Here is a 21,000-nt window from a genome sequence, read left to right as displayed (position 1 = left end):
CTCGTCCAAGATTTTATTGAGGGTAACATTCTGACCAAGTTTCATTAAGATTGGGCCAAAATTGTGACCTCTAGAGTGTTAACAGTCAAATTGTTGACAAAGGACGACTGATGGACAGAGGGCGATCACAAAAGCTCACCTTTGAGCACTTTGTGCTCAGGTGAGCTAAAAATATGAAATGTCAGATATTTTGATAAGTTCCTATCTATTTTAAAAACGATAAAATATTTCCTACTGAAACTTCTTCACATATCTCTCTTTCAAAGATTGAACGCAATAACATGTACTGTGTTGTGGAGCAAAGTCCTCACATTTATTTATTTATTTTGTTGGGTTTATTGTCGCACCGACATAATTTTAGGTCATATGGCGACTTTCCAGCTTTAATGGTGGAGGAAGACCCCAGGTGCCCCACCGTGCATATTTCATCACGAGCGGGCACCTGGGTAGAACCACCGACCTTCTGTAAGCCAGCTGGATGGCTTCCTCACGTGAAGAATTCTACGCCCCAATGAGGTTTCGAACCCACATCGATGAGGGGCAAATGGTTTGAAGTCAACGACTCTAACCACTCGGCCACGGAGGCCCCAAAAGTCCTCACAGTTGATTAAAACATGTTTAATAGTTAGCGGTGTTTGACGTGGTCCACATTTGGTTAGATCTTCTTTATTCAAAACGTAAAAATGAGTCAGACCTATTCCACAGCCATGGAATGCACAGGTATGTATAACCAGGATAATTTTCCTGTATAACAAGGCAGTCTGAAAGACAGCTAAATCCCCCGCCACTGCTATGGATAGTGAAAGGGTAAACCTTTGATTTTAGCTGTGACCTTGACCTTGAACTGACATGGCTGACTCATGAATTCTGCACAACGTCTTGATTAGGTGATCATTTGACCCAAGTTTCATGAAAATCCTTCAAGGGGTTTAGGAGATACAGAGCTGAAACCTTTGACCTTCAGTTGTGACCTTGACCTTGAGTTGACATGGCTGACTCATGAGTTCTTGATGAGGTGATCATTTGACCCAAGTTTGATGAAAATCCTTCAAGGGGTTTAGGAGATACAGAGTGGACACAAAATGGAAGGCTCAAACTTTTGACCCTTAGTTGTGACCTTGACCTTGAGCTGGCATGGTTGACTCATAATTTCTGCATATTGTTTTGATGAGGTAATCATTTTACCCAAGTTTTATAAAATTCCTTCAAGGGGTTTAGGAGATATAGAGCGGACATGAAATGGAAGGCTCAAACCTTTGACCTTCAGTTGTGACCTTGACCTTGAGCCGGCATGACTGACTCATGAGTTCTGCACATCGTCTTGATGAGGTGATCATTTGACCCAAGTTTCATGAAAATCCTTCAAGGAGTTTAGAAGATATAGAGCGGACACAAAATGGAAGGCTCAAAACCTTTGACCCTAAGTTGTGACCTTGACCTTGAGCCGGCATGGCTGACTCATGGGTTCTGCACATGGTCTTGATGAGGTGATCATTTGACCCAAGTTTTATAAAATTCCTTCAAGGGGTTTATGAGATATAGAGCGGACACAAAATGGCAGGCTCAAACCTTTGACCTTGAGTTGTGACCTTGACCTTGAACCAACAAGGCTGACTCATGGGTTCTGCACATCGTCTTGATGAGGTGATCATTTGACCCAAGTTTCATGAAAATCCTTCAAGGGGTTTAGGAGATATGGACCAGACACGATTTTGTTATGGACGGAAGGGCGGACAGACGGAAGGACGGAAAGACGGAAGGACGGACAAACGCAGACCATTCCTATAATCCCTCCGCCACGGCGGGGGATTAATTAGGATAACCATTTTATCTGTCTCTATATCCAGGCTACCTATTGTTGCCTATATGTATTGCCAGGTTTTCTCTAGATGTCTGTATGTATAGCAAGAAGGGCCAGTCTGTATACACAGGATGCCTAGAGTGGTATGTCTGTATAGCCTAGATACCGACAGTGGCATGAATATTTAGCCCGGATGGCTTTGTCTGTATACAAATAATACAAACAAGAGGGTCATGATGGCCCTATATCGCTCACCTGTTATCATTGCACTTCTTGTCCTCAGAAAAAATATCTAAGTCCAAAAGGATAGGAAGAACAAAGGGAAGAAATTTAACCAAAAAGAAAAAAAAATTCTTAAACGGTACAGATATGTCAAAATACAACTAAAAATTGGAAGTACCATCCATGTTGTACCACAGGAAAGTGGTCTCAGTTTTAACCAATAATAAAAATATTACTAAAAATAAGCTATTTATAGTAACGTAAAAGGGAAGTAATTAAAAAGAAAATTATTGTAAGAGAACAAAAGAAGGAATCTGTTGACATAAATGAAATTTCTGATCAGTATCTTCATTAATTACGAAGATATACCAATTTTAATTTGAAATAAAGGGAGGTAATTTGACACAAAATCAGTCCATAGTTATCTACCCTGATTGGCTCAGTAATGACAATAATGAAATTTCAAATAAGTCCTATAAGTACTTACTGATATAAATCCAGTTTGATTACAATCAGGGGAGGTAATCAGATATAAAATAACCTACGATTGGATCTGATTTGTCATGGAATCCAAGATTTATTGTTGTTGAAGATATTTTGGAAGTTTGTATCAAATAAAACCATAAATGAAGTCTCTATATGGCTGCAAAATCCAAAATAGCCAATTTTGGACCTTTAAGGAGCCATAACTCTGGAACCCATGATGGAATCTGGCCAGTTCAAGAAAGGATCCAAGATCTTGTGGTGATAAAAGTTGGGTGCAAGTTTGGTTAAAACAAGTGAATGAAGTATTGCCATGCAATACAAAGTCCCCTACTGGAAGGCACCTAATTTTCTCTACTGCAGTATAACATAATGAACTGATATCTGTCTATGATGTATAAACAATATTGTACTATATATACAATATAATATAACAAAGCACTTGGATTAAAATTTGCAGATATAAAAACGTACAGTTGTTTTCATTTAGACTTTTTTTGGCCGATTATACAAAAAGTTATCATAAAAGTTATTTATAGTAACAACAAAGTGAAATTAATCCAAAAAAAAAAAAAAAAAAAAAAATCTATAAAATGTAAGTCCACAAGAAAATCTTTACTAAATGGTAGAGATAGATCAAAATACACCTAAATATTGGATGTAACATGCATGTTGTACCACAGAAAAGTGGTCTCGATTTTTCCCTATGGCCAGTAATAAAAAAGTTACAATGTAATCTATTTATAGTAACAACAAAGGGTCGTAATTATAAAAAAGTGTGCCTCATGGTGGTGAACATCTGTGCCAAGTTACATCAAAATCTCTCAATGCATGAAGAAGAAATGCTCCGGACAAAGTCATTCTTGAATTTGACCTTTGACCTCTATGTATGACCTTGACCTTAGACCTAGCGACCTGGTTCTGGGGTAAGACAATTCGTCTCATGGTGGTGAACATTTGTGCCAAGTTACATTAAAATCCCTCCACGCATAAAGAAGAAATGCTCCAGACAAAGTCATTATTGAATTAGACCTTTGACCTCTAAGTATGACCTTGACCTTTGAGCAAGGGCTCCGGGATTTGCGCATGACACGTTGTCTCATCATGGAGAACATCTGTGCCAAGTAATACTGAAATCCCTTAATGAATGACAGAGTTATGGACCGGACACGAAACAGACCCTGTTCATGCCATGTTAACATTTGACTACTAAGTCTGACCTTGACCTTTGAGCTAGGGGTCTGAAAGTTGGCAAGACACATCATCTTATTATGACGTATAATTTTGCCAATTGATATTAAAATCCCTTCATGGATGAGAGAGTTATGGACCGGACAGGAAAAAAACCCTGTTGACCTTTGACCTCCAATTGTGACCTTGACCTTTGAGTAAGGGGTGCGGGTTTTGCGCATGACATGTCGTCACATCATGGGGAACATTTGTGTCAAGTTATATTAAAATCCCTTCATGGATGAAAGAATTATAGACCGGACACGAAACAGACCCTGTTCATGCCATGTTAACATTTGACTACTAAGTGTGACCTTGACCTTTGAGCTAGGGGTCTGAAAGTTGTGCAAGACACATCCTCTTATTATGAGGTACAATTCTGCCAAGCGATATTAAAATCCCTTCAAGGATGGGAGAGTTAAGGACCGGACAGGAAAAAAGCCCTCTTGACCTTTGACCTCCAATTGTGACCTTGACCTTTAAGCTAGGGGTCCGGGTTTTGCACATGACACGTCGTCTCATCATGGGGAACATTTGTGCCAAGTAATAATAAAATCCCTTCACGGATAAAAGAGTTATGGACCGGACACGAAATTGCGGACGGACGGAATGACGGAATGACAGAATGACGGAATGACGTAAAGACGGAATGACGGAAAAGCGCATTCCTATAGTCCCCGAAACTGGTTTTCAACCAGTAGGGGACTAATAAAATCATAAATGAAGCTGCTATTGTGCAGACAAAGTCAAAATAGCTAATTTTGGCCTTTTCAGGGGCCATAACTCTGGAACCCATAATGGAATCTGGCCAGTTCAAGAAAGGAACCAAGATCTTATGGTGATACAAGTTGTGTGCCAGTTTGGTAAAAATCAAATCATAAATAAAGCTGCTATTGTGCAGACAAGGTCAAAATAGCTAATTTTGGCCCTTTCAGGGACCATAACTCTGGAACCCATAATGGGATCTGGCCAGTTCAAGAAAGGAACCGAGATCTTATGGTGATACAAGTTGTGTGCAAGTTTGGTTAAAATAAAATCATTAAAGAAACCACTATCGTGCAGACAAGAAATTGTTGACGCACACACGGACGCACAAGACGCACGGACTGACGACGGACGAAGGGTGATCACAAAAGCTCACCTTGTCACTATGTGACAGGTGAGCTAAAAAATGTCCTACGTATCACTTAAATACAGCCTGTCTGCATCCTAAGACTATCCATAGTGGCCTGTATGTAAAGTCAAGATGGCCTGCCAATATACCTAAAATATCCATAGTTACCTTCTCTAGATACATTGAGCACACAGTTGTTATACCAAGTATACTATTGATACCAATTTAGGCTACCTTGTCTGAAAACCCAATATACAACATGTATGTTTTAAATAATATTTTGTTTAATTATCAGTAAAAATACTGCAAAACCTTACATAAAACCTTTTTACATTCTCAAGTATATTAGAAAAACTGAACAGTCTACTGACTTTTTGACAGCGATTGTGAAAAGTGGTTGTCTTGTTGGTTGTCTGAGATGGTTCTTGAGCAGATGGTGAACAAATGTGCAAAGTTACATCAAAATCCCTCCAAGCATGAAAAAGAAATGCTCCGGACAGTCATTCTTGAATTTGACCTTTGACCCCTTTGTGTGTGACCTTGACCTAGCGACCTGGTTCTAGCGAGCGACACTCCATATCATGATGGTGAATATTTGTTTGTTTTGGTTTGGTTTAATATAGAACAAGAGCTGTCTCCATAGGATGACACATGCCCCCGATGGCACTTTGAATGAATAATTATGGCCGATGTTAGAGTTTAGGACCTTTGACCTACGGAGCTGGGTCTTGCGCGTGACACGTCGTCTTACTGTGTCACACATTCATGCATAGTTATTTTAAAATCCATGCATGAATGACAAAGATATGGACCAGACATGCCCATCAATGCACTATCATGAAAAATGACCTTTAACGTCTAAGTGTGACCTTGACCTTTGAGCTACGAACCTGGTCTTGCATGTGACATGTTGTCTTACTGTGGTACACATTCATGCCAAGTTATTTGAAAATCCATCCATTGATGACAAAGATATGGACTGGACACGCCCATCAATGCACTATCCTTTAACGTCTAAGTGTGACCTTGATCTTTGAGCTACGAACCTGGGTCTTGCGCATGACACGTTGTCTTACTGTGGTACACATTCAGGCCAAGTTATTTGAAAATCCATCCATCGATGACAAAGATATGAGCCGGACACGCCCATCAATGCACTATCCATTACGTCTAAGTGTGACCTTGACCTTTGAGCTACGAACCTGGGTCTTGCGCACGACACGTCGTCTTACTGTGGTACACATTCATGCCAAGTTATTTGAAAATCCATCCATCGATGACAAAGATATGGGCCGGACACACCCATCAATGCACTATCTTTTAACGTCTAAGTGTGACCTTGACCTTTGAGCTACGGACCTGGGTCTTGCGCGCGACACGTCGTCTTACTGTGGTACACATTCAGGCCAAGTTATTTGAAAATCCATGCATCGATGACAAAGATATGGGCCGGACACGCCCATCAATGCACTATCCTTTAACGTCTAAGTGTGACCTTGACCTTTGAGCTACGAACCTGGGTCTTGCGCACGACACGTCGTCTTACTGTGGTACATATTTATGCCAAGTTATTTGAAAATCCATCCATTGATGACAAAGATATGGACCGGACACGCCCATCAATGCACTATCCTTTAATGTCTAAGTGTGACCTTGACCTTTGAGCTACGGACCTGGTTCTTGCGCGCGACACGTCGTCTTACTGTGGTACACATTCAAGCCAAGTTATTTGAAAATCCATCCATTGATGACAAAGATATGGACTGGACACGAAAATTGCGGACAGACCGAAAGACAGACGGTTCAAAAACTATATGCCTCCCTCCGGGGGCATAAAAAGTGGAAACTTCACAGGTCGCTCAACACGACAAAAACAAAAATGTTGCAGGCTCGGTTTGATTGAGCATGTTAAGGCCATTTTCCAATAGTATTTCAGTTATGTAAAGGCAGGCAGTAAACCTAACCAGTGTTCCTGAATTCTGTACCAGTACAAACCTTGCAAAATATGGACATAATTAGCTACAGTAGAAAAACTTACTCTGATCTATATACATTTCATTCTGTAAATATTTTACATCCATAATAGGAGAACTTGGCAATGCAAAGGTTTTAAATCGATGGCTTGGTGAAAACAGGTCCATATGACAATAATTTTTCACAAAATCACTTTTTTGCATATTTGGATCAAGCATGATGCGACACACATTCTCCAAAAAATTTGTGAAAAAAATCTTATTAATTAATCACAAAATTCCTAATTAGCAAATAGGTCTATCTGAATCTTCTCAAATTTGTAATGCAAAATAGGTCACTATTAACTTGGTCTTGTTTTGCATTATACTTATCTCTACAAGTCTGTCCGCACTTGGACTTATTTTACAATGATGTTTTCATAGCAAATGATAATGCTAAAGGTAAATTAACTAGTTAGCTATTTAAAACAACTAGAATTTAAGTTTCAGCTTACAGAAACATACTTATTTAATATACATAGACTTAAGACAAACAAGAGGGCCATGAAGGCCCTGTATCGCTCACCTGACCTATTGACCTAAAGATCATCAAGATTAACATTCTGACCAATTTTCATTAAGATATGGTCATAAATGTGGCCTCTAAACTGTTAACTAGCTTTCCCTTTGATCTGACCTGGTGACCTAGTTTTTGACCCCATATGACCCAGATTTTGAACTTGACATAAAGATCATCAAGATTAACATTCTGACTAAGTTTCATGAAGATACAGTCATAAATGTGGCCTCTAGAGTGTTAACAAGCTTTTCATTTGATTTGACCTAGTGAACTAGTTTTTGACCCCACCTGACCAAGATTTGAATGTGACCTATAGATCATCAAGATTAACATTCTGACCAAGTTTCATTAACATATGGTCATAAATGTGGCCTCTACAGTGTTAACTAGCTTTTCCTTTGATTTGACCTGGTGACCTAGTTTTCAATCCTACATGACCTACATTCAAACTGGACCTTGAGATCATCAAGATCAACATTCTGACTAAGTTTCATGAAGATACAGTCATAAATGTGGCCTCTACTGTGTTAACAAGCTTTTCCTTTGATTTGACCTGGTGACCTAGTTTTTGACCCAAGATGACCCAATTTCAAACTCATCCAAGATTTTATTAAGGGTAACATTCTGACTAAGTTTCATTAAGATTGGGCCAAAATTGTGACCTCTAGAGTGTTAACAAGCTTTTCCTCTGATTTGACCTGGTGACCTAGTTTTTGACCCCGGATGACCCAATATCGAATTTGTCCAAGATTTTATTGAGGGTAACATTCTGACCAAGTTTCATTAAGATTGGGCCAAAATTGTGACCTCTACAGTATTAACAGTCAAATTGTCGACAACGACGGACAAACAGATGATGGACAGAGGGCGAACACAAAAGCTCACCTTGAGCACTGTCTGCTCAGGTGAGCTAAAAAATAAGCTTATCACATGTTTGATGTCGCGGGAGTGTAATAAAGCCATTAAATAACAAGAGCTGTCAGTGGACAGTGCGCTCAACTATTCTCAGTGCTTGATAGTATAATATAAGCAATGAGTAAAACTTTAACATTACAATAAGCATATTCTAAGTCGAAAAGGGGCCATAATTCCGCCAAAATGCTTGATAGAGTTGCCTCCTCCTTTTTACAGACTTGGGTCATGATGGTAAACAAGTATGCAAAATATGAAAGAAATATCTCAATGGACTTTGAAAATATTTGGGGTGGTACACAAACTTTAACATTTATTCTAAGTCGAAAAGAGGCCATAATTCAGTCAAAATGCTTGATAGAGTTGCCTCCTCCTTTTTACAGACTGGGGTCATGTTGGCAAACAAGTATGCAAAATATGAAAGCAATATCTCAATGGACTTTGAAAATATTTGGGGTGGTACGCAAACTTTAACACTTATTCTAAGTCAAAAAAGGGCCATAATTCAGTCAAAATGCTTGATAGAGTTGCCTCCTCCTTTTTACAGACTGGGGTCATGATGGTAATTAAGTACGCAAAATATGAAAGCAATATCTCAATGGACTTTGAAAATATTTGGGGTGGTACACAAACTTTAACATTTGTGTGACGCTCAGGCTCACGCTCACGCCGATGCCGGGCCGAGTAGGATAGCTCCCCTATTCTTCGAATAGTTGAGCTAAAAATGATAATACACTAGTGTAATAAAGCTTGACGTTGACGTCATTTATAGTATCGGAGACGTTGGTCAAATTGTCTTATTCATATGGTAAAAGAAAGTAGAATTTTTTATGTTTCGACAGGAAAGGCTATCATGTGATAAAAAGAATATCACATTTGTGACTTTCCACATTGAATTTATTAAACTTGTTGAATAAAATTGATAAAATGCTCGGAAGAGCCTCGCATTTTATTATTTTATTCAACTTGTTTAATAAATTCAATATGTAAAGACACTCGTGTAATATCCTCTATTTACGTATTAGTAATCTGTTATCATAATCTGACTGAGAACCTGATAATGTAATCAAATATCACTTAAGTAAAAGTAACAGTGTCAGTTTGCCTTTCATTAAGCACATTTAGTGTTTTTTTCTGTCAGTCAACTCTTACTGAGCATTAGCACAAAATACTATCTTCTTAACTCGTACTTGTATGCAATACATTTTTCCTGGATTCTTTAGGCCTTAGTCATACAGCAGTCTGTACTGCATTGCTCAAAGGACCTAGTAAAGAAAACATTGTGAACGGACTTTGTTCTCCTGACAAACGCAGCAAGCACATAAACAGAGTAAACAATATCCATTTAGAACAGCTTCTGCAAGTAAACGAACATACTGACTCCTCCCCAGAAATTGAATCCCATTATTTCTGTAAAGACTTAGAAAAATATCCTGATGAAGGTTATGGTAAATAACCGAAACCTGTAGATTAAAATTAGTTAAACTTGACTCGGTGTTTGACGTGTTGTTCCTCACTTTTATTATTTTCTAGTTTCAGAAAAATATTATCTAGAACAAGGGCTTAGTGTTCCTAGAATGTACAATCTGTATTTGAACAAGTGTGAAAGGCAATAATGAAGCCCTGTTTCTATCTACACATACCGTTCTGTTACATATTTGTCAGACATTTCAATCTGGCTTTTCACAAACCAGTGAAAGATCGCTGCAAAAACGTTAGTGAGGAGGAGAAAAGTTATATGAATGATATGTACAACATACAATGTATGTCATGTCATGTGAAATGCAAGACAACATACATGTGAAATGTAAGGCATGGGCTAGGTAGATGAAAGCTGAAGACAAAGAGAAATGCAAAACTGATGAGGAACTATCAGTTTCTTGTTTTGACTTGCAGCAGATACACCTAACACCACACAGTAATGAGTCTGTTCTATACTACAGCCATAAACTGTGTACATAGAACCTAACAATGTATGACACTGGTACCAGAAATGGCTTCTGCTTTATTTGAGTTTACACAGTCTAGTAGAGGACTAAATAAGAATTCGGAAAATTGAAACAAGAGGGCCATGAAGGCCCTGTATTGCTCAGCTGACCTAAAGATCATCAAGATTAACATTCTGACCAAGTTTCATTAAGATATGGTCATAAAAGTGGCCTCTAAAAGTGTTAACTTGTTTTCCTTTGATTTGACCTGGTGACCTAGTTTTTGACCAAACATGACCCAATATCAAACTGGTCCAAGATTTTATTGAGGGTAACATTCTGACAAAGTTTCATTAAGATTGGGCCAAAATTGTGACCACTAGTGTAAACAAGCTTCTCCTTTGATTTTACCTAGTGATCTGGTTTTTGACCCCAGATGACCCAGATTTGAACTTGACCTATAGATCATCAAGATTAACATTCTGATTAAGTTTCATTAAGATAAGGTCATAAATATGGCCTCTACAGTGTTAACTAGCTTTTCCTTTGATTCGAACAGATGACATAGTTTTTAATTCTACATGACTCAGATTCAAATTGGACCTTGAGATCATCTGAATTAACAATTTGACCAAGTTTAATGAAGATACAGTCAAAAATGTGGCCTACAGAGTTAAACTTTTCCTTTGATTTGACCTGGTGACCTAGTTTTTGACCCCAGATGACCCAATATCAAACTCGTCCAAGATTTTATTGAGGGTAACATTCTGACCAAGTTTCAGTAAGATTGGGCCAAAACTGTGACCTCTATAGAGTTAACAAGCTTTTTCTTTGATTTGACCTGGTGATCTAGTTTTTGACCCCACATGACCCAATATAGAATTTGTCCAAGGTTTTATTGAGGCTAACATTCTGACCAAGTTTCATTAAGATTGGGCCAAAATTGTAAACTCTAGAGTGTGAACAAGCTTTTATTCTGATTTGACCTGGTGACCTATTTTTTTTACCCCAGATGACCAAATATCAAACTGGTCCAAGATTTTATTGAGGGTAACATTCTGACCAAGTTTAATTAAGATTGGGCCAAAATTGTGAGCTCTATAGAGTTAACAAGCTTTTACTTTGATCTGACCTTTAGAGTGTTAACAGTAAAAAAAAAAAACTGACGACTAACGGAAGATGGATACAGGGTGATCGTAAAAGCTCACCTTTGAGCACTTTGTGCTCAGGTGAGCTAAAAATGCAGCTGGACCTTTATGCGCCAAGCCATCGAAATATTCCCTAACCCACAAACTTCATATTTCATGGGAATTTTATTCTTAGAATGAGCAGCTTATTTTCAATACCAAAATTACTCCAGATCTCTCTAAATATAACATTAATATCACCAGATTCTTAAACAATATCAAATAACTTACTTCTTGTGAGGAGTAAAACTGCAATTGGACGAAGTAGCTCTGAACCACTACTTGCATACACATGTCTTGTAATGCTGATACCCAACCCCCTGACTCCATCACCTTTCATCTGAAAGTATCAAGTTTAAATCCATTCAATTTACCTGTTTTACTCTCAAACTGTAAGACAGTTAGTGCTCGACTATTTGAACTGTTGTCCCAGTAGCAGGAGTATCACCCTAAAGTTTAAATATCTACAGAGTTTAAATTCAGTATCTGCATTAGTTTTGGAGATGTCACTTGCATGCAAAACTTTTACCTGATTATTTTCTAAGTCCAAAAGGGGGCATAATTTGCCAAAATACATGTCAGAGTTATGGGACTTGATGCAATCAACTAGTTTTATAACCCCGAAGACACGTGAAGTTTCAATTTAATATTTGCATTTGTTTTGCAGATAGTAACTTGCAAGCAAAACTTTAACCAGAATTTTCTAAGTACAAAAGGGGCATAATTTGCCAAAAAATACATGTCAGAGTTTTGGGACTTGAACCAGTGAAATTTGTAATTGACCTAGAAAAAGAAAAAATAAGTTTCAAAGCTTTATGCATTTAAATGAAGTCCATGGACTTGCATGCAAAACTTTAACCAAGCTGTGACGCTAACGCCGACACAGACACCAGGGTGAGTAGATAGCTAGGCTATTGTTTGAATAGCCAAGCTAAAAATGTTTCTTTTTTTATAAAATTTTAAATGGATTTAAGAGAACTTTTCTTGTAAAACACTGTTTCAGTGAATTGAATTAACTAAAAGACTAACATTAGTAATTATGTTGGGTCCATAAAATAACTATGAGATCTTAAATTGTTAACTAGAACTGTATCCATAGGACTTGGATGCCCCAACATACTGTGCCATCCTCTATATAGAAACAAGAGGGTCATGATGTCCCTGGATCGCTCACCTGTGTAATATGAGCTACATGTTTCAAATGTCAAACTGATGCTAAAATATTAAGAAAGTAGGTCACATTCATGGTAACTGACAGTCAGTGTTAAGATTGGTGTGCAAAACTGCATATGTCATCCAAATTTCAAAGCTGTATCTTAAAAAACAAGAAAGTAGGTCAAGGTCACAGTCAAGTGACCCCTAATTAATTGGGGTCATTAGGTAATTATAATTAAACAGTCCAGGTTATATTTTCTGATAATTTTTGAGTCGGCTAAAGGCTGAAAGCCTTTTGACGAGTCCTTGCTATCCAACGATTCTCTAAATGGACCGAATAACATGTGAAGGGATGTAGTTCCATTAGATTTCTCAAATTTCAAACAGTTCACTGCATGAATGAAGTTAAGTTGTGTCAATTCCCTTTGCTATGACCAATATAGGATGTAATCTGTCATATTTATGACTTGTAATTGTGCAATTCTCGAATGTAACTCGTTAAGCATAAATGTGCATTTTAAGAATTGCGCAGGCTTACAAAGCTTGGGTAACATCCAGCGAAAGACAAAAAATAGTTCCAGCAGGGCTCCAGATAAGATGCGTATTAGCGTAAATTACGTATAGAAATAATGCAAATACGCATGTCTAATAATTTCTAAGCGTATAAAAACGTATATAAAATTACAGAAACGCACACAATGCTTTTTTAAAAACAAAATCTGAATCGTCTGGATGCGTTAGGTAACATAGCCGATCAGCCTTAATTCTCCCACATTGAACGTAAACACGCATCGTATGATTTCTATAAACTTTGCGTGGGTTGAATTTTGCCGTCAGTAAACAGATAAATTATCGGAAGAAGAAGCCCTTACTGGTTTGTTTAGTTACTATTGATATTAAAAATGATTTTAATTCTTATTTTTCGAGAAATAAACAAATCGGCGAAACATTAAATTGTATTTTCTTGTAGTTTTTGAAATCGAAAGCAGATCGTCTATGTTTGGCGAAACGAAACAACTTTTTTATGAAAAGATTTAAATAAGTGGTAATTTAACCATAAACTTCAATGTCAGATACTGCCAATTGCTGCTAAATGTCTTCGTATCATCACAATTTGTAAAATATATTGTTCAAACTGGAGAAAAGTGTAATCGTATCCGGATATAATATTTTGGGTAAATATCGAGCTGTGTTATGAAATTTTAAGAGAAAAACTAAAAACAAACTGAAACTGGTAGACTATACTGTCAGTACATCAATCATTAGCCGACTCAGGCCATTCAGGCCTTTGATTAAATATTTGTTCCATTTCTTTCATATGCAAGTGCCCCCAAGGGCAGGGCTCTTTTCACCACAAAGGCATAATTTTAACAATCTTGTTAAGAGAATCACTAGGCAAAGCTACATACCAAATATGGAAGGTCTATGCCTTGATCTCTCAGAAAAGAAGATTTTTAAAGAACTTTCCTATATAAGTCTATGTTAAACTTGGGACCCCCAGGGCAGGAGCTTTTTTCAACCTAGGGACATAATTTAAACAATTTTGGTAGAGGACCACTAGGCAATGCAACAAACCAACTATCATAAGCCTACTAGACCCCACCTGACCCAGATTTGAACTTGACCTATAGATCATCAAAATCAACATTCTGACCAAGTCTCATTAAGATATGGTCATAAATGGGGCCTCTACAGTGTTAACTAGCTTTTCCTTTGATTTGACCTTGTGATCTAGTTTTTAAACCTACATGACCCAGATTCAAACTGGACCTTGAGACTATAAAGATTAACATTCTAACCAAGATTCATGAATATACAGTCATAAATGTGGCCTCTATAGTGTTAACAAGGAGCTGCATTCAATAAACGCTTGATGCCCCCCAGTGGCATCCTTGTCGATACAAAGCAACCTAAGTCCAAAACGAGGTCAAGGTCAAACTGATGTCAGGTAATGTTCAAAGATGAGGAATGGTCACAGGTTACATCTGCGTTAGTATCAATTCTTTCTTGTAAGCGGTACTGATGCTAGACGAAACGGTCCCATTTGGATCAAGAGATGGCCCATATAAAGCAACCTAATCCAAAATGAGGTCAAGGTCAAGGTCAAACTGAGGTCAGGTGATGTTTGAAGATGAGGAATGGTCACAGGTTACATCTGTATAAGTATCAATTCATTCTTGTAAGCGGTACTGATGCGTTAGTATCAATTCATTCTTGTAAGCGGTACTGATGCTAGACGAAACGGTCCCATTTGGATCAAGAGATGGCCCATATAAAGCAACCTAATCCAAAATGAGGTCAAGGTCAAACTGAGGTCAGGTGATGTCTGAAGATGAGGAATGGTCACAGGTTACACCTGCATTTGTATCAAGTCATTCTAGTAAGGGGTATTGATGCTAGACAAAACGGTCCCATTTGGTTAACCTTGTACGGACGGACGGACGACCGAAAGAACGAACGGACGAACGGATGGACAGGACATCACTATATGCCTCCTGCATCAGTAGATGCCTGGGGGCATAACTCTGATCTGACCTGGTGACCTAGTTTTTGACCCCAGATAACCCAATATTGAACTCCTCCAAGATTTTATTGAGGATAACATTCTGACCAAGTTTCATTAAGATTGGGCCAAAATTGTGACCTCTAGAGTGTTAACAAGCTTTTCCTTTGATTTGACCTGATGTCCTAGTTTTTGACCCCAGATAACCCAATATCGAACTCATCCAAGATTTTATTGAGAGTAACATTTTGACAAAGTTTCATTAAGATTGAGCCAAAATTGTGACCTCTAGAGTGTTAACAAGCTTTTCCTTTGATTTGACCTGGTGACCTAGTATTTGACCCCAGATAAACCAATGTCGAACTCGTCCAAGATTTTATTGATGGTAACATTCTGACCAAGTTTCATTAAGATTGGGCCAAAATTGTGACCTCTAGAGTGCTAACAAGATTTTCCTTTGATTTGACCTGGTGACCTAGTTTTTGACCCCAGATAAACCAATGTCGAACTCGTCCAAGATTTTATTGAGGGTAACATTCTGACCAAGTTTCATTAAGATTGGGCCAAAATTGTGACCTCTAGTGTGTTAACAAGCTTTTCCTATGATTTGACCTGGTGACCTAGTTTTTGATCCTACATGACCCAGATTAAAACTGGACTATGAGACTATCAAGATTAACATTCTGACCAAGATCCATGAAGATATAGTCATAAATGTGGCCTCTACAGTGTTAAAAAGCTTTTCCTTTGATTTGACCTGGTGACCTAGTTTTTGACCCCAGATGACTTAATATCAAACTCGTCCAAAATTTTATTGAGAGTAACATTCTGACAAAGTTTCATTAAGATTGGACCAAAATTGTGACCTCTTGAGTGTTAACAAGCTTTTCCTTTGATTTGACCTGGTGACCTAGTTTTTGACCCCAGATGACCCAATATCAAACTCGTCCAAGATTTTATTGAGGGTAACATTCTGACCAAGTTTCATTAAGATTGGGCCAAAATTGTGACCTCTAAAGTGTTAACAGTCAAATTGTTGACGACAAATGACGGACGGATGGACAATGGACACAGGACACAGGGCGATCATAAAAGCTCAATATAATGTATAATATACTTGAGAGCAGTTTCATATATTAAGCAGTATTTTATCGTTGAATTACTTTGTTGGGTTTTATGTCATATCAACATTAAGGTGGTATTCCAGCATCTGATGGTGGAGGAAAACATAAGGTACCCCTCCATTTATTATTACAGGCACAGGTAAGCACCTGGGTAGAACCACTGACTTTAATGTAAGCTCCACAAATGAACAAGAGATGTCCGTAAGACAGCACGCTCCACTATTCGGCGGTTAGACAGCAAAAGAAATATATGTCTCAATAAGAGACCTCTGCTTTTAAAGGAAGATACACTAAGATATAAAAAGACACTACTACTCAGAGGGGTTAAAGGTAAAGTATAGAAGAGGTAATGATGATGGTGGTAAAGATATATTTTGAGTTTCAATTCAGAATATAGTACCAAAGTCATTTCCAGAAAACAAAGTTTTCAAAACGGTTAAGTATGAAAGGGGCATAATTTGGTTAAAAGTACAAATCACATAAATTTTATGGGAATTGTTACCACACATGCAGATGATGATAATAATAATGGTACACTTTAAGTTTCAAATAATTATCTTATATTGTACTAAAGTTATATCCAGAAAGCAGATTGCCAAAAAACTTTAAGTATGAAAGGGGCATAATTCTGTCAAAAATACAATTAGAGTTAAAGGGATTGTAACCACACTTGTAGATGATAACAAAGATATATTTTTAATTTCAAGTAATTATCTTTTAAAGTACCAAAGGTATGTCTATAAACGAAGCTTTCGAAATATTAACATGAAATAATTCCAAGTATAACATCTTGGTGATCTTGACCTTTCCCCTTCACATACTCTGTTTGTATGCTGGACAATGTTAAGTTACAGTAAGATATAAGCAATAGTAACAAAGATATGACAGAACAAGAGCTGTCCCTAATGGTGACAAATGCCCCCATATGCCCCCAAAGTCAATAGGGGTCATGTACTCAATAAGTACTATCAGCATGTGAAGTTTGAAGGTCCTGGGTGCAGTGGTTCGCGAGTAAAGTGCCTTCATGCAAAAAGTTAACATTGTGGCGAATGAACAACTAACGGACGGACAGTTGAAAACTAATATGCCTCCCTTCTGGGGCATAAAAACCAAAGGTTGCTGAAAAACTTTAACCAAGAAGTTCAAAGCTCACGTCGACGCCAACAGCGGGGCATGTAGAATAGCCCCGCCCGCCCCCCACCTCCGAATAGTGGAGCTAAAAAATTCTTCACCCCAAGCAATGTATTGAACTAGAAGAGGCAAATAATTCAAAGTCAGCCTCCTTAACCACTCGGCCAAGGAGGCCCCAAACAATATTTACTAATCTCCTTGTAATCTTGTGCAGCACAAATGAAGTTCTAAATTATTTTTCGTGATACATTTTGAATAAGAACTAGAATGTGTCTGTTGGACACAGGGTGTGCCCCCACTGGTACATCTGTCACAAATAAGGGGCAATAATTCAAAAGTTTGCAACCTTAAGGGGGTATAGCCTCAACAAACATTTTATGAAAAGGATTCATTATTCTAGGCCATATACTTTTTGAGCTATGAGCATCACAAAAAAAATCCAATACAGACATCCCAACTTTTTCTGAATGCCAAGTGGGAGTTTTTGCTTTCCAAAGTGGGAGATTGAGGTGTTCAAGTGGGAGATTTTATACCGCGGTAATTATGTTCATGATAACGAAGCTTTTAACAAATCTGATGATAATATAAACTTATTTGCCCTTATAAAATCACTAGTCTTAAAAAAAAATTCACTTGTCTATACCTTATTATTCATGCATTTTTAATGTTTTGGAACAATAATACATGAAGCCTTCTGTGCAAAATTAAATAGTTATGGCACTTTAAGCACTATGTCTAAATTCAAAACACCACTGAGAATTAAACCTGCACTTTTATTTCTTTTGTTGGAAAGAAGACTCCCCAGGTGAATTTTACATGACAAACAGTACAGCTGTTAGAACTGTAAAAACAAAATGTATATAGCTAAAAGAATAAAAGTTCAAGCAATAGAAAATTTACTGTTTGATTCTCATCCCTGTCAACCAGTATTTAAAACCCCTGGCTCAAATACTTTTATTGATCAAATTCTGTTATCCAAAATTGAATGTCCGGGTATTGTTACACTGTCGTAGATTTGCCTTAATCTCCAGTTAAAAGGATGTGTTTGACAAATTGTTATGATGCAAAGACAGTTTAACAGCATTTGATAGTAAGTGATATTAAAATTTACCATGACATTTCCTCTTATCAAAATAATTTAAGAGAAATGTTTTTTAAAACCTAGCAGGTTGACTCGGCGACCATCTACTTTTGATTTCAAAAAGTTACAGAAAAAGGTAAAGCCAGTATAATTTCTAATCTAAATTTGATTGAATTTAATTAGATATGTAATGTCTGGATTTTAATTTCAACTGTGACACATTAATCAACACCTGGCGTTGTTAAATCGTGTAATAAACAATAATCAGCACGGGTAGAATAAGGTGCGAAAATATCTGAAAGCTGTTGTTTACAGACTCGTCAGTAGTGATACAGTATCAGATAGGGCAAAGAAGTGGATTATTTCATAATTTTTGTGTTTTTTTTTTGCTGTTGTTTTGTTGTTGTTTTTTTTAATCGGGAGATTGAGACTTCTGATCGGGGTGATCGGGTTTTACAACCAGAATCGGGAGAAACCCGATCGGATCGGGAGAGTTGGGATGTCTGCCAATATTTTGGCTATTTCAAGAGCTATAACTCTGAAATAAGTGCTAAGATTCCCAAGAAGAATGCCAAGTTTGCAAGGCAACATCATGATAAAGATTCAAGCAAGGTTTCATCAATTTACATCAAACACTTTTTGAACTAGTCACATTATTAGGTAAAAATGCATATTTTTTGACTATTTCAGGGGCCATAACTTAAAAATAGGGGGTGGAGCCAACCAAAAAATAAGATCCATTTAAGATCATTCATTTATATCATATACTTTCTGAGCTAGGGGCATCAAAATGTGCATTTTTTGAATCTTTCAAGGGCAATAAGTCTGGAAATAGGTGGAGACAGTCAAAATATAGGTTAGCTAGGCATATCAGTAGGTGAAAATGTGCATTTTTACTATTTCAGGGGCCATAACTCAGGAAATATGGGGTGGAGCCAGATGAAAAATAGGTGCACAAGTTTATATCATGATAAAGACTCATGTAAGGTTTCATCAATTTATATCGCATACTTTTTGAGATAGGCGTGTCACTAACTTCAGACGGAGGCACGGACAGACAAGACCCCCACCACTATGAGTAATCTTGAGCAAGATGCTTTATTTTTCTGACAACTGCTTTTTCAAGTATTTTAATTTGTCAGTTCCGAAATCCGTATCACAATATAAAATATTCTTTACCTGCTATTTTTGCAAGCAAAACATTTTCAGTTTTCCAACAAATTATATATCAAGAACACTATAATTTATACAGGTAATATATCATTAACCATGTTACCTGGCAGGCTAAATACAGCAGGAAATTCACAACCCCATCACATTACTGTTTCTCTACAGGTTAACCACTCTCTGTTCACTTTACGGCTTGACCTGGGATTCCTACGGCACCAGAAGAGTATCTAGCCTTTTTCACCTCGCTTGGTGGGTCAACTGAGCCAGCCCTCTTCATAGACCCTGGAGTGGCATCACCTAATCCCTGTAACACATTCAAGCAAAATTTAATACCTGCTGTAAACAAGCAAATTCGATGAATTGGTATCCCCCGCCGAAAGGGTTTGTGGTGAGGAATGGCAAAAAAATATATCCGGCAAAAAGTTAAGGATGTTAATAAGAAGCAAATAATTTCATTAGTCAAAATCAATTTAACAGAAAACAAATGTTTAATTAAAGGGTACAAAATAAATGTATGATACTTTGATCCTGACTAAAGAATTTATTTTGAACGGGATATGCTTAATGAAATAAGCTTAGCTTTTAAAATTAAATGCAGTTAATTGAAATGCAAGGTGGGGGAATGGTACAACTTGCATGTTGATAAATATTCATGGAAGGTTTGAAAAAAATCTAAAATAAGGCATGAAAAAAAAAAATATTTTTTTTTGGGGGGGGGAGGGGGGAGGAGGTGTGACCAAGGCAAGTGGGTGACCAGGTGTGGGTGAACAACTTCACATGTTAATAATAAATGTTCAGGGAAAAGAAATGAAAGACATTTAATGAAATTCTGCCAAATGATAAGTTTGTACAAATATGTGGATGGGAGGGGGAGGGGGTGTGACCAAGGTAAGGGGGTGACCAGGTGTGGGTACACAACTTCACATGTTTACAATAAATGTTCATGGAAAAGAATGAAAGAAATTTAATGAAATTCTACCAAATGGTAAGTTTATTATGTACAAATATGTGGATTTTTTTTGACAATTAAAGGGCAATAACTCTGAAGTTACAAAAGAAATCTGTACAAAATTGTGTGTACACAACCACATTATAGTGCTCTAAATCCTGTTTAAGTTTCATAGTTCTAGGTCAAATATATCAAAAGTTATGATGCAGAAATTGCCATATTTATAGTATCCTATACAGTTAACACTAGAAACTTCTAAGGGTCATAACTCTGGTGTTACTAGGGCAATCTGACTGAAACTTGGCGGGCCACAATAACTCATATTGGTGAACAAGTATATAAAGTTTTATATAAATATTCCCAAGCATTTCCTAGATATGGCTCCGGACGGACATACAGACGGACGGAAAGACGGACGGACAACGCAAAAACTATATCCCTCCGACTTTCGTCGGGGGATAAAAACACTAAAAGTTTA

The 21,000-nt window shown here is 37.4% G+C and overlaps 1 long non-coding RNA gene across 2 annotated transcripts in view; it reads right to left on the bottom strand.

Moving 5' to 3' along the window:
• Positions 1 to 19,709, bottom strand: part of LOC128546505 (uncharacterized) — a 49,387-nt gene extending 29,678 nt beyond the window's left edge. For both annotated transcript variants that reach the window (XR_008365988.1, XR_008365989.1), the window contains exons 1-2: positions 19,680 to 19,709; positions 11,641 to 11,749 (exon numbers count right to left, since the gene is read on the bottom strand). This is a non-coding gene — a long non-coding RNA (uncharacterized LOC128546505). The remainder of the gene's footprint in view (positions 1 to 11,640; positions 11,750 to 19,679) is intronic.
• Between the last annotated feature and the right edge of the window lie 1,291 nt (positions 19,710 to 21,000).

Source organism: Mercenaria mercenaria, chromosome 11 (assembly GCF_021730395.1).
Source record: "Mercenaria mercenaria strain notata chromosome 11, MADL_Memer_1, whole genome shotgun sequence".
Lineage (NCBI taxonomy): Eukaryota > Metazoa > Mollusca > Bivalvia > Venerida > Veneridae > Mercenaria > Mercenaria mercenaria.
The sequence above is the reverse complement of the archived record's forward strand: the minus strand, read 5'-3'. Positions and strand labels throughout refer to the sequence as shown.